Raw genomic sequence first — 16119 nt, 5'->3', positions numbered from 1 at the left:
AATTTAAATTTACATAATATGGTTGGATCGACAGCATAAAGAGTAAGGTCATGTCTACTGTGTTAAAGCAGAAATTAGAATTTGTACTTTAGAGCTAAACAGGAATATACATATATCCATTTACGAAAAATTGATTAAATTTCTTAAAAACAGGTAAATGTTATAATTTAAATTTATTAACATGAAATAACCGTATAATGAACCCATCTTACTTCAAGCTATGAAGTATCTTTGGATGTCTAATGTATAAAAAAGATGCAAGTTATTTTTTTATCATAATATTTATGCATCTTTGAAAAAACAATATGTTATATATGAATCCGTCATATATATATATATATTATATATATATATATATATATATATATATATATATATATATATATATATATATATATATATATATATATATATATATATACATATATGTTATACAGATTATGTGGACATCAAGTATTTGAGAATAACCTTTAGGCAGACCTCAAATTAAGGCAGACAAAAACGGGTCTGCCTGATTTCAAAAGCAATAATTAACGTTGCTTTTATTATTAATTAACTTTGTTTACCATTTTTATGCAAAAACTATACACAATTAATTCATGGAAATACTTTTTGTGTAAATTGTTTATTATTGGTCAGAATGAAACATCATTTAAAATGTTGAATGTATGTTTTTACAAATACGCAGCATACCCTTTTGGTGGACAATGTTTAACTGGATAAAAAACATACTTTTTAAGAGTATGTTTCATGTTTTTAAACCTTTTTTGTCAATTAAGTTCATGTTTTATCGAATCCCATGGTTTTTTCCGAAAAAAAAGTTATGATAAAAAAGTCGATATATTTGCCACCGTGCCAAGTCTTCATTTGAGATATATTTTTTGTCCGAAAATGCACTTCGGTTTTTTACGATGGGTTGCGAGGGCTTCCGAACAAACATGGCTGTTTTGAGTTACGAGAGATGCGTAAGTAGGATCAAGCTTATTTAGACTAGCTTACTAAGTTTTTATCTTGTTTTCTTGATATTTATACTTTTAAACAGTAAATTTTATTTGTTGTCACACTCTATTCATGAAATATGACGACAAAAAACATGTTGAATTGAGGAAAACATTTCAAGGACTTAACAAAGTTAAACAATAATACATCAAAACTGATTAATAAATAATTAAATTAAAACAAAATATTTGCAGTTTTAAGTCAAGAGAAAACTCATTCTACGAGATGCATGCATTTCAAAACAGTAGGTTTTACATGTTAGATAATATGACGTCATGGTTGATTTTGGCGTCACCACAAAAAGATGTAGGGCCTATTGTAAATATTAGCTAATCTAGTGTAACGTTAAAGAGTTAAATAACCTCGTGTTCGTAATAATTTTATGCATAATATGTATACGTTTTCAGCTGAAAGCAGTCCTAGAAAACGATATAAAGAAAAAGGTAGGTACATTTATGAAATGTAAACAAGTATATGCCCGGCCCTGATGTGTACATGTACCTAACGTTATAATAGCGATGTTGAGTTGTCTCACTACTGTTATGTCGCAAGAGGCTGCTTGTTAAATTATAGAATATTACCTAAATCATATTTAAAATAATCTATTGATAATTTGGATAATTATGAAGTTTGTGTTCAAAAAGGAGGGGTTGGTGGTTATTTAGGAACTCTTCTGTTTCTTGAGGTAATAATTTTCGGTTCACTGAATGGATGTTGAACCTCGTCTGGGTAAATATCTTGTAATTTATAGCATTTCATCTTGAATTTCAATAACATAACATGAAAATGTGTTCTATATATGTATTATAATAATATTATATGTATTACGTAGTGGTAATTTTGAAGATTTTTTGTGGTTCTGTGTGTATAGTGAATAAACGAGTCCAGTATGTATAGTATCATGGTATGCGGTCAGTAGTAATATCAGGCATCACTTGTATCATTTCTTTTATCACTTCTAACAAATAAGTTCTGTAAAATAGTGTCAAGTAATGTGTGTACATTTTTTTGAATTATTGCAATCGGGTTCGTTATCGGGGTTGGGCTATCCTCTTTGGTTTGATTCGGGGTACAGAAGACGGTAAGTAATGATATTGTGCATTACAGGCCATTTTTTCACAAATTTCTACCAGCGGATACTTAATGGACTTGGCTATATTGCCCGAGATAAATTAAAGAATATTATTTTATCCACTTTGTATTTTATTTCAATATCAACTGCATAGTTTGAATTTCCTCTGTCCTGTTGTCTCCTAGTATAACATGTCAAATATTATCATTAAACTAAACAATCCGAAAGAAAATATTTTACATTTAATAAGAGTAAAATTAAGTCTGTTTTTAATATTAGAGTAGAATATATAATTTGAATTTGCTCTGTTCTTTATCTCTTATTTAAAAAAAATATGTAAAGCTTAATTTCATAAAATATTACCAGGGACGTATACTGTACATGTTATATATGTCTCTGATATTACAAACCAGTAGGGTATGTGTATTGCTTATGCTGCAGTACTCTCAGAGTGGGCTTGTATAACTAATTACACACTAGTTTCCCAGTGAAATGTTGACTATCTTCAACCCAAGATATTTACATGAACTGGTATTTAGTCTGACAAGACGAACAGCGTTTTTTGTTTTTAGGTTTACAAACCCGCCACTTGGTTTTCTGAGTTTTTAGGAAAAAATATAAAATTACAAAAGAGATCTTTTCCCCACGACAGCAAATTTTTGATGGGATTTAGATTTTTGGTGATTTCATATCGGGATCAATATTGTAAGGCAACAACTTCCTGTCAAATATGGCATGAGAAAATGTACACATTAAACTGAGGTTTAATTGTGTTTATTATGGCCTGGTTTAGTCTGAAATTTTTTCGCGGGGCTGGGAAATGCCGAGATCAACAACTTTAAAAGATGAAACTATCTTGTCAGACTGATATGTAATTTAAATTAATGCATGTGATGTCGATGCGTTGCAAGTGGAAAGAAACCGGTCACCAAGCATCCAAAACGCAGCTAGAATAAAATGAAATTCTAATATCATTTATTTAAAGAAAGTTAACATATTCTAAAGCAACATTATCTATTGATAATGTCCATGCTTAACACCCCTGACTATTCATTTATTTATAGAATTCCTTATTTCAACCATTTTATATGAAATTTTGTTTCATTGGTATTAACGAAGATTACCCTTAACAAACAAATTGGAAAACTATTTGTACCAAGCTAAAATGTTTATATGATACAACTATAACTAAACATTCTTATAATGAAAAATGTATTGACCCCTATAAAATGACAAATGAACATTCAAAGCTGTATGTCTAATATTCTATTGTACTTTTTCAGTGATATGTTTCACAGATTACATACTTTTCACATACCGGTATGCTACATCTCATGCTACACTTGATCATCACATCACAATCATGAAGTTGCCATTCATTTAATATTATTAGAATAAAGATGATGTTAAAAAAATGTTGTCCTCAAACAGAACTTCACAATTTTGTGGTTCGTAAACCTAAAAAAAACAATATGTGCCAAAAGTGATTTTTTTTTTGTAAAAATTCCCTCTTCCTACGGATCTTTATCATTTTCTTGTTCGTAACTTAATTGATAGAAGGCATACATGTTAACTCTATCGCTTTTCGCGGAAGTCTACAGCTTTTTACCTCTTAGTCTGTTACCCACTTACTGCTTTCATTAGGAAATCTACCGCTTTTCTTCAAAATACATACGTTGTTTTGATAGCCATGTTATGGAAGGCATTGTGGTCCAGAAACTTTCTCATGTTTGAAATTAGAGCATGAATTGAGTCTGGTTCATACATAGTACGCTTTTTTAAGTCATTTGAATGATTAGTTTTCAAGCATGTGTGTTTTACATTAAAAGATGAAAGAAACCACTTATAGTGATTTCATTAGACATGTCAATATTATCTTTACCAAGGAGAAACATTGAAAAATTGTGTGAGGTATTCCAAATGAGCTCCAAATGGTAAAAAGATTTAAACATTTCCCATTATAAATCTCCGTAAGATTTTTGTTTTTGTTCCTGTGAACTTTATTGAGTGAAAAATGATAATTTGTCAATAAAGATATCTTGGATATATACCCTTTTATCAATTTCAATAATAACTTGGGAGAGAATGAAGTTCTTACTTCTCTTTTTTGTAAAATTTTGATAACTTAACCTATTTTTACTAAACAATGGCAATTGTTAAAGTCTCGGCACACAAAGATTTTTTTCCTCCAAAAAATAAAATTGCTTTATCAGTTTGATGGTAAATGATTACTATTTTTTTTTTGGGGGGGGGGGGGGGGGCATTTGTTGATATTGCTAAATTTGTCAAGTCTTTTATATTTCAGTTGATATCCTTAATTACAAATAAGAATCTCTATTTACATAAATAGTATATAAAACTATATGCTTTAAAATATACTATACACAAAAAGGCCATGTGCAATGCCATCTCTTTCGGGTTCTTAATCTACCTCTTTTTCATCACAGGAGGTTAGCATGTATGCATGTAGAAGATAGAAAACATTGTTAGCCCCCAACCATCATAGAAAGTCCTCAAACATGCAAACACAGTTGCTGGAAAATATAAAATAAAAGTGCAATTCATTTTCCTCAGAATTTTTTCAGGATTACATTTTTTATCTATTGTTCAAATTTTTGTTTTAGCATTGATGCAGAGGGTGTTACTAACAGCATTAGTCATTTCACCAATGATACAGACAAAGATGCTAATTTGGTCATGAAGCTGAATGTCTTTAATGACAAAGAGGACCTCTGTCTGTATGCTGTGAAGAATATACAGCCAAGGGAATAGATTCAATACAATTATGGAGATAAAGAGAACCTTTGGTGGAGGAGCAAGGTAAAATATATTATCTAACATCATGGAGAAACTGAAATGTTTTACCGGTACTTGTAATTGATTAATAACATGAATAATGAAAAAAAAAGAAGAAAAACATTGAAATTTTTTGAAGATGTATTTTAATGTTAATTGTTTTAAATTTTTAATATGTTTGTCGCCCCCATGTCTTTCTTTCTGTCTGTAGATTTAATTAATTTTAAATATACTGCATGGATAAATTTTCTAGAAATGTGTAGCTAAGTTAAACAATATCTCAACTTGTTCGAACTAAGTTAAATATTCTGTTTGATTGGCATGAGTGAGGGTTGAGGTATTTATTTAGGAGTGAAAATTTTATCTTTTATCATCTGTATACTGTAGATTCCTAATTAACTGCGAGGAATTAATATTCACGTAAAATCGCGAGAAGCACCCTTCGCGGATTTTAAAATCTTGCTATTATTTTCTAAGAGTTGAAAACTATAAGAAATAAGGATGGAAATTCCGTGTTCGCGATTTTATATTCTCGCGATTTGATCCGATTCCACGAGTACTCGCGTAATAAAAGGAATTTACAGTATAACTAGCAGGTTGATTTTTTTCAAATGGACATCAGTTTGGTTTAAAAAAACCAGAATAATGTCAAATATGAGAATTAGAAAAATCAATGATTATAGTGCAGAGAATATTATCTTTATTTTGATTTACTCAACAGTAATTTCTAAGATGGCACAACGAGAAGAGAATGCTGCAGAGGTGTTAGATTGAGATGTTGAGGTAAGTTAAGAATGAATGTCTCTCGTATTCTGTTACAAATATTTTAATATCAAATATATATAAATAAAGTATCTAGTGGACATTATATTAATAGTGCCTGTTTGGGAGGGTAACAGTTGAAATTGACACCCCGAGAAAACCATTTCGCGCATGTAACAATTCGTAATGTTACCCGTTGCTAAGTGCGTTGCTAACGCTGAAGGTAATAGAACAGATTATGAACTGCGTCTAAACCAATCAGATTTCAGTATTTAACATGAAAGTATAACAAAAGTTAATTTGTCTGCTTATGAGGGGTAAAAGGAATTAACCGTTTTACTCCTAAATAGTAATAATCCTGTATCTCATGTGTAGTCAGAAAATACAACTTCAGAATGGTGAAAATTACCCAGTATACATTATAACTACAGTACCGACAAGACCCAGCCTAACACCAGAGCAAACTCTAACTAAACCCCAGGTTTACTTTCGAGGTTTACTTTTAGTAAATGTTTGTCCAGATGGGGTTTACTTTTGGTCTACTCGGGGTTTACTTTAGGTTTACTAACGTTTGCTTTTATGGTTCTATTTAAACATTGAAATGTGAAGCAGACCAGTCTTTTATATAATTATGTTACTGCCTATAATGCCCATCCTTTGTAAATTCCAAATACACATGTAGCATCTGTCTCGGGGGTCAACCTCTGGCAGGGGAAACTCTAGTTTACTTTGGGTTTACTCTGGGTCCCCTCTAGTAAACCGGAGTAAACCCCGAAAGTAAACCTAGGGTTAAGTCTGTGTTTACTTTCTATTAGATTTGGTTTGATTGGTACTGTACCCAAGCTTGGTAATTCACATAATGATTAACTCTACTGGGGTGTTTTTTTGTAGCAAATGGATTTAGAGCAATGTTAAGAGAATGCTGGAGAGGAGTTAGATGGAAATGTTGAGGTAAGTTAAAGATATTTTAGTATCAACTATATATATATAAACAGTATTTGGTGGACACAAGTGAAGGTGTCTGCTTAAGAGGGGTAATAGGATTTAATAATTTTACACCCATAATAAATATATGTAATTAATCCTGTATCTCATATGTAGTCAGAAAATGCAAGTGTAGAATGGTGAAAATTACCCGGTAAACATTATAATTACACTATTGATCAGACCCAACCTTACACCAGAGTAAACCCAAGGTTTACTTTCGATATTAATTTGGGGTTTACTTCAGGTTTATTTTTGGAAATTTGTGTACAGTTGGGGTTTACTTTGGGTTCACTCAGTATTTACTTTGGGTTGACTCGCGGTTTGCTTTCATAGTTCTCTTTAAACATTGAAATGTGAAGCAGTCGGGTCTTTTATCTAATTATTTTACTGCCTGTAATGCCCACCCCTTGTATATTCCAAATACTCATGTAGCGTCTGCCTTAGGGTTCTTTCGACAGAAGTTACTCTCTAGTTTACTTTGGGTCCACTCTAATTAATCCGGAGTAAACTCCGAAAGTAAATCTGGGTTTTGTCTGGGTTACATTCTGTAAACTTGGGTTTGATTAGTACTGTACCCAAGTTTGGTATCTCCAACCTATTTATTAACTTAATGGGATGTTTTTTGTAGCAAGTGGATCTGGAGCAAGAAGCAGAGAAAGCTGGAGAGTATGTTTTAGATGGAGACGTTAATGTAAGTTAAAAATGAATGTCTCTCTTTAATATTCTGTCTCAAATATTTTAATATGAATATATATTTATATATATTATACAGTATTTGGTGGACACAAGTTAAGGTGTCTGCTTAAGAGGGGTAATAGGATTTCATAATCAGCTCACCGAGACAAAGTGGGGGTGGGGGGGGGGGGGCTTATGCTATACCCACGGTATTGGCGTTGGCGTCTGGATCTTGTTAAGGTTTTTATGCAGGCCCTGTATCTAAGTTATTACTTGTCCTATCTTCACCAAACTTGCAAGGATGATGCATCTGGACCTAATTATGGACATGAAAGACTTGGATGCTGAATCTTGGCCATGAATTTCAGATGCTGGAGGAGGTTAAGGTTTTTGGATCAGGTTCAATTTTTTGGTGCAGGTGCCCTTTGATAGCCATTTCTAAGTTACTACTGGTCCTAACTTCACCAAACTTGCATGGATGCATCTTTGCTATCCAAGGTTTTCTGATCCGCACCACTTCTCACAACCATTGGCATATCGTGTTAACAAAAGTTCGTTTTTTTTTCCAGGATTTTGATTGGGGTTTACTGAAACCGTTCGACCAATCAAAAACTACAAAGCATATCTGATTTAATCAACAATGTTTTCCTTATGTTTATTCACGAGTGTCTCTACTATGAATAGCTCAAAACCCTTATTTTTCTCGTCTTTCTGTTTGAGTCTTCATAATGCATGTATCGATTATTCAATGGTGCAAAAAAAAGTACACTATATTGTTTATCAACAGAGGTGTGCACTCGTAGATTGAGGATTTACCACTCACAGTCTTTTGATCACCTTTCGAATGAATTCAATCCATATGTAACATTTCACATTATTCCTTTTTATTGAATACACTGGGTAACTTGTCAATATCAATGTCTACAGAGGCTGCCATAACTGCATCAGGTACGTTATAGTACGGCATCTTTGATTTAAATAGTGACGAAAAAATCCTGACTTTTGATAGCACAATATGCCAAGGGTTTGTGAAAAGCGGTGCAGATCAGAAACCCTTGGCTAGGGAAGATGGCATGGATGGTGCGTCTTGTAATACTGATGCATTTGAGCCATAGGTTTTGGATGCTGAATGAGGTTAAAGTTATTTGAGCAGGTGCCCTCTGATGATTATATCTTAGTTATTACTTGTCCTAACTTCACCAAACTTACATGGATGGTGTGTTTTATGATATATGCACTTAGCAGGCTCGAATGCTGAATCTGAGTCATAAGTTTTAGATGCTGGATGCGGTTTAGTTTTTAGGAACAGGTCACATTTTTAGGATATAATAGAACTATTTCAAACTTGCATAGTTGATTTAACTATAATACAAATAAATTGCAGAGGTATCTTCTGATGAAGAGCCTGATCTCCATTATCAAGAATGCTAAAAAAAACCTTCTACCTCACACAATCTTTTTCGATAGATGTTATTATTGTGAAATGATATAGCATGATTCCAATGATATAACATGATTCCAATGATAAAGTATTGTAGGATATGAAACACCATTGTTTTATATGATACCAGCATTAAATAGAGAATAATACATATTCTTTTCCATATCACAGCAAGTATCGGCCCGAGACTCCAATATCAGCCCAGGGGCAGAAGGCCCGGAGGATGATATTGGTCGAGGGCTGATACAGGCTGTGATATGGAAAAGGGTATTTATTATACCCCCGCTCCGAAGGAGGGGGGTATACTGTTTTACCCTTGTGTGTCTGTCTGTCTGTCCGTCCGTCCGTCTGTCCGTCTGTCTGTTCTTCCGTAACAAAAATTTCTGTCGCATTTATCTCAGCAACTATTTATTGCAGATGCTTGAAATTTTAACACAGTGTTTGTTAAAGGTCATATGAAACGATATCCTGACCATATTGAGTTATATACGGGAATGAGTTCATAAGTGCCTATTTAATAAGACTGACATTGTTTTCTGAATATTTTATGCAAAATGTGAGCGCCACAGTCGTTCAAAATCACTTATTCGCGAAAAGGAACATTGACTTACGCGGCTTACCTCCCTTGCTTATGACGTCAGTAAGACCCAATAGCCTTGTAAAGCTATGTTGTGAATACAAATATCCATGACATTTTGCAGCATTTTAAAAGACGAAAAAAAATACTATTCTATATAAAAACTTGTATAATTATAAAATAATCGACCACGTCAGTATTTTTTCTCTCAAGAAATGAAATCGTGTGTGTTTATATTTAATAGCGTGTACATATTCAGTTTCGAGACTGCACGTACGGAGAATGAATGATTTTCTTCGAAGTTCATAGATTCACATGCAAGTTTAATAATATATAATTTTAATATATGCATGTATATATGTTTTATTTCGACCTTTTTTTTTTATGAAATTGACAAATTCAAAAATAACTGATCGGTTTTTCCCATTTGCACGTTCATGCGATTCATTAAGATTTTTTTTTCTAAACTTATAGGCCTCGTGGTGCCTCATTCGCTTCACGATTATACTGTTTGTTTCGCTTTCAAATTCACAAATATGTTACCATTTAATTATTTTTAGTCTAGGAGAAATTTCTGCAAATGTTTTGTTTTTGAAACGTCAGTACTTATATTGATATGTGCGGTGTTTTGATTTTACAACGTGTATATACATGTGCGGTGTTTACTCACAGATCCCTTCTATCTCACTTCCTTCCGCAATTTTTTCTTTCGTTTTTTTATCATTATTGATGCTTGTTCTTAATAAAATCTGTTGATTATCTTCACATTCGTTCACAGCTATTTTTATCAAACAACCGATTTATTTTTCCGATACATTTCTAAATCCTTAAATGCCATATTTCCGCAATCTTAATAAAACGTTAATACACGTGTATTTTCTAATGATATTGCTACATGTATATATCAATAAGTCAGAAATTGATATTATTTTAAAATAAAATTTAAGAATAATTTTGCGGCATTTAACAGCAGCTTTTAAATACAAACTATGTACACAATGCCTCAAACATTTTCATTGGCCTGTCTTATACTTTTTTTATGTGACAAAATAAATCAACTAAAATGATTTAATTCCCTTTAAATGTAGCTCAATCATTATACGTACCGAAGAAGAAAATGATGTTTCTATTTTAAAAGGATAAGCATAATTCATTAATCAGCTGTTAATGTTGGAACATTTCTTTCGTTAAATTTCCACTGCAGTACGTACGGGATCTTCATCATTAAAGCTTATTCATTAACAATCAATTAAAACCAAGTCGTCTGTAGGCTACTACGAAATCAAATTATCTCATTTGAAAAGAAAGACACGTTCATATATGCAAAAATTACTAAAATTTAATCGATAAACTTCTTTAAAATTACACTAGTTTTAATGCATTGTTTACATCGGTGGGTCTTTGTGACGTCATAAATCCACAAAATCAAGAACGATAAGCGGGGAAGAATTTTTTGAGGTGCTCAGTTTTCACGGTTATTTCTCAGTAATGCAAAGGCAAAAAAATCTTACATCACGTATTTTGACATTTGTTTATAACAAGCTTTATATTTATGAAAGAAAATCATAGTGTTAAAAATCGTTTCATATGACCTTTAAGGCATGACATATCGTGGGATATATTTTTTTACCAATCAGACGTCAACTTCCTGTTAAATAATGACTTTGTTTATTTTTTGCCAAAATTTTCAAACAAATTTTCGTCAAAGATTTCTCAGCAGCTATTTATCGGAAATGCTTGAAATTTTTACACAGTGTTTGTTAAGGCATGCCATATCGTGGGATATATTTTTGTACCTATCGGACGTCATCTTCCTGTTAAATGAGTACTTTGTTTATTTTAGCCAAAATTTTCAAACAAATTTTCGTCAAAGATTTCTCAGCAGCTATTTATCGCAGATGCTTGAAATTTTAACACACTATTTGTTTAGACATGCCATATTGTGGGATATATTTCTGTACCAATCGGATGCCAGCTTTCTGTTAAATGTCGACTTTGCTTATTTTGCATATTCACATCAGAGCGGGGGTATCACTAGTGAGCATTGGCTCACAGATATCTTGTTATTAAATTTATTACAAACATGTATTTAGTAATGAAAGTTTGACGCTTTGTGTTTCATATGATCTGGTGATCCGCACCTGGCAACTCGACATGATCCGCCCCTTTGGATCAAGTTACCGTTATAATAATATATATGTATCATTATATTTTACAGTATTGTATCATATGACATATATTGTATAGTATCATAGGATGCAATATTGTATTTTATATTATTGTGTTGAAAAACATTGTATCTTACAATACCTTATAAAATGAACATATGATTATCAAACTATTATTAACATATGATACATGATATTGTGTCAAATTAGTATACATGAATATCAAAGATCATTTACTATGATTTTCATATAATATGATAAAGGTGGTCTCACAAAGATGATACCTGGTATCGGTGAGCTTTGTTATCTTTGATTTGTTTGGTTTTTACTCTTATACTAATAAGTAATATGTTATTAATATTGTATCTCATATGTAGTCAGAACATGTAGAAAAGGCCAATAGATCTGTGATTAAATGACTGTTAGATTCACATGGTATGAATGCTAGGCATACTATATTACAAAACACATGCCAATGTGTCAGAGATGGATAATTCACATAATTCATATAATATATGCTCAGATATATTATACAAATATTGACTGGGGTGGAGGGCAACATTGATTATATTAGCCTCCGAGGGATTAAATATTGCCCGACGCGAAGCGGAGGGCAATATTGTTGTACCAAGGGGGCTAATATAATCAATGTTGCCCGAAAACACAGTCAACATTTGTTTTGTTATATGAAGAAACAAACCAAAATTAAAGAAAGTAATTGAAAACAGATCACTGTAAGTTTCTCAGCTCAACAAAGAATTCGCGAATTCAATTTTGTGCAAAGTTCATTTCCAAAATATCCTCAGCATCAAACTGTCACTGATGATATTCCACCGCCCGTAAGAAATAATATACAGATGTTCCACCTGATTTCACTTGCAATAATTTGCAAATTCTTATATCCGTTATGATCGCAAACCGTCGCATTGCGCTTCCGTTGTTTACTTGCCTTTACTGACTGTCTATTATGACGTCCCATTTTTTTGGAGTCGCGAAGAGTTATTTACATCATCGTTTATGAATCAACAAATCAGAAGCGATTAATTGAAATAGAGAGCATATTCTCTAGATATTATTCCTAGCCGGTCAATATTATACAAATATTGACTGGGGTTGAGGGCAACATTGATTATATTAGCCCCCGAGGGACGAAATATTGCCCGACGCGAAGCGGAGGGCAATATTTTCGTCCCAAGGGGGCTTATATAATCAATGTTGCCCAAAAACACAGTCAACATTTGTTTTGTTTTATGAAGAAAGAAACCAAAATTTAATAAAGTAACTGAAAACAGATCGCCGTAATTTTTTCACCTCAACAAAGAATTCGCGAATTCAATTTTGTGCAAAGTTCATTTCCAAAATATCCTCAGCATCAAACGATCACTGGTGATATTCCACCCACCGTAAGAATTAACATACAGATGTTCTACCTGATTTTACTTCACACTACTTCGCAAATCCCTACATCCGTTATGATCGCAAACCGTCACATTGCGCGTTCGAAAAGTTATTTACGTCATAGTTTACGAATCCTCAAATCAGAGGCGATTATTTGAAATAGAGGGAATGTTCTCTAGATATTATTCCTAGCCGGTCAATATCAAAAAAATATTGACCGGTCAATATTTTTCGGGCGAGCTAATATTACATTTATTGACTATTCGTCTATATAGAGTTATATAGTGATAATATACTACTGAATATAACAATAAAAAATATTAAGTGGTCAATATTTTTCGGACGAGCTAATATTATTAACTCTCATGTGGTGTTTATTTTTTGTAGCAAGTGGATTTGAAGCAACGTTAAGAGAATGCTGGAGAGGTGTTAGATGGAGATGTTGAGGTAAGTTAAGAATGAATGTCCCTCTGGTTTGTATCAAAATATTTGAATATTAATTTCATATGTTCTTATACAGTATTTGGTGGACACAAGTTAAGGTGTCTGCTAAAGAGGGGTAATAGAATTTAATTATCTTATTCCTATGATAATGATATATAATTAATTCTGTATTTCATATGTAGTCAGAACATGTAGGAAAGGCCTATAGATCTGTGATGAAATGACTGTTAGATTCATGTTTGGTATAAATTCTAGGAGTTCTATATTTAAAAAAAACGCATGCCAACGTGTCTGCCAGAGATGGATAATTCATATAAATATAATTATGCTCATATATATATATATATATTTAAATACACATGTTTGGCTTTTATTTTGTTGACTTTTTATCTTTAAAGCTGGACACCGCTCATAAATAGGCACCATCACACAGATACCTGGTTTATAAATCCTTCGATTTCGTTACACCAGATTGCACACCTGAAACTTCTTTTCATGGTCTTATGATTTTATGCATTTAATTCTTATTTTATGTGCAAATTCTGTTTGTTAATTATATTTTGACCAGTTTATTTGATGTTAGCATTCTCCTGACTTGAAAAAAGTGCATAAAACTTAATAATTTCATTGCGACCGAGTAACACGGTGAGGCAAGTTGTATGTCAGCACAGGTGAGACCTCTACATCGAAATACTTTAAACTGCGAAGAGTTCCGCAGCTTTTATAGGGGTTGTAGGGATAACTGTGGTGAGAGAGAAATATGGCAGACATTGCCTATTTACAAGCGACGTTCAGCTTTAATTGCACTCTCTTAATCATCAACCGTCATCCGCGATTTCATCGATGTTTTATCACTGGCCAATATATTTTCTATATATAATTTATCTTAATCTTATGTTTTTAAATTTTGTTTCAAAAACATCTAAAACCTATGCACATTTTTCATTACAACAGTATAGTTTTGATCATTATCTCAGTTTACTAATATGTAGTTCTCAAAGTAAGGTTGGTCCCATAACATCTCATCCCCACCCGTCCCTCTGAAAATGCATGAATTTCTACTAAAATAAGAAGCATTTTAAAACAAAAAAATCAGACATTTACCACATTGTTTGTTTAGGGGATCATCTCAAAGTTTGTTAATTTTTAACATAGGACCCTATGGGATTTTGCTTGAAATGTATCAATTTTGCACATTTTTTCAAACTTCTGCCTTAGGGATTTTTTTCATGTTCTACATATGAAGGTTATTGTTATAAGGCATCAAATAGTCAAATAAAAAAAACCTTTTTCCTCCTGGTTTGTTCTAGAGGTCTTATCAAAATTTTATTTGTATGCCCAATTTCACATCAGTTGTCAGATAATGGCTAATTTTTATTTGATAAAGGCGAAAATTGTGACATTTATATTGTTATATTAAAGAATTATTAAATTTTATAAAAGATCATCAACTTTGATTTTCATAAAATAATAAAGATAGTCTCATGTGGGTGATGCCTCATCCCGGTAAGCTTTGTAATTTATAATTACCTTTGCATATGTTGTAGAATAAAATATTACATATAGATGTACTAGTATCCTTATATGACACAATGTGTTTGAAATTTCATAAAGTTATATTTCTATTTCCTTTTCAGGTAAAACATGTCTGGAGGGCTACTTGAGCAGATCTACATCCTTTTCTTGCACAGTTCTTCAGTTCAGAACAAAGATCATGAATGAAAAGAACAAAAGAAAAAAGAAGCATTCCAATCGATTAAAAAACTTTTTTTTTTTAGATTTTTTAAACCAAAACTTTAAATCAAATGCTTTCGTTTACTCCCTTTTAGCTAACCGGAGATGAAAGCTCATGTGAGCTTTTCAGATCACTTTTTTGTATGGCATCTGTCTGTCAACTTTCATATTTTCAACTTATTCCCTAGAACCACTTGGCTAATTTCAACCAAACTTGGCATGAAGAAACCTTGTGTAAATGGCATTCAAATATGTTCGAATGAAGGGCTAAGTCATATCTAAAAGGGGAATGATTTTTAAATCATATTTTTAACAAATCTTCTCAAAAAACATTTGGTTGGAAAAGCTGAAACTTGTGTCGAAGCATCCTCAGGTCATGTAGATTCAAGTTTGTTCAAATCATGTTCCCAGGGGGCAAGGTTGAGCCACAATTGTATAATATAAATGATATATAAAGACAAATCTTCCAAAAACTTTTTTTTCAAAAACCAATAGGCCAGACAAGCTGTAAATTGTGTTGAAGTTTGATTAAATCAGTATGCCGAAGGTTAGGGAGAGGCACCATTGGGAGGGGGGCAATTTTTACATAAGAATATATTGAGAAAAAATCTTTAAAAATCTTTTTCTTTATAATTTTTTTTTCTCAAAAGCCATGCTGTGACTTGTGTGGAAGAATTATCAGATAGTGCAAATGTCATCATGTTCAAATCATGTTCTTGAAGGTATAATTAGGTCACATTGGTGGGGGTGGTATATTAATCTAAGAAATAATTTTAATTATTCTCCATAACTCAAATTTTAAAATATATGGTATTGCTTATAACCAATCATCTTGACTTTTTGATTCTCAATTGTTGGACTGTGACCGTGGGCTACAAAATTAGTTCAAAGTTTGATGTTCTTGATCTTCATGAGAAATGAAATGCTCAAGATGTAGACAATTGATAATGAAATTATCCAGTTTTTAAAAAAGCACAATAGCATTAGAAAATGTGTTAAAGAAAATTGAAAATCTTTTTATACAGAATCTTTTCTCATACATTGTTTTGATATTTTGTAAATGACC

At 32.2% G+C, this 16119-nt stretch overlaps 1 long non-coding RNA gene across 5 annotated transcripts; it reads left to right on the top strand.

Moving 5' to 3' along the window:
* Window positions 1-1663: 1663 nt before the first annotated feature.
* On the top strand, window positions 1664-15303 carry LOC128160490 (uncharacterized). 5 transcript variants are annotated; one of them, XR_008240289.1, is made up of 7 exons: window positions 1664-1728; window positions 4696-4891; window positions 5589-5650; window positions 6521-6580; window positions 7245-7307; window positions 13263-13322; window positions 14957-15303. It is a non-coding gene; the product is annotated as an uncharacterized LOC128160490 (long non-coding RNA). The 5 variants fall into 5 exon arrangements; XR_008240291.1 differs by lacking the exon at window positions 1664-1728 and adding an exon at window positions 1866-2080; XR_008240292.1 differs by lacking the exon at window positions 1664-1728 and having other exon boundaries at window positions 4343-4891; window positions 7245-7282.
* Window positions 15304-16119: the final 816 nt, after the last annotated feature.

The sequence above is a fragment of the Crassostrea angulata genome, chromosome 8 (assembly GCF_025612915.1).
Source record: "Crassostrea angulata isolate pt1a10 chromosome 8, ASM2561291v2, whole genome shotgun sequence".
Classification (NCBI taxonomy): domain Eukaryota; kingdom Metazoa; phylum Mollusca; class Bivalvia; order Ostreida; family Ostreidae; genus Magallana; species Magallana angulata.
The sequence above is the reverse complement of the archived record's forward strand: the minus strand, read 5'-3'. Positions and strand labels throughout refer to the sequence as shown.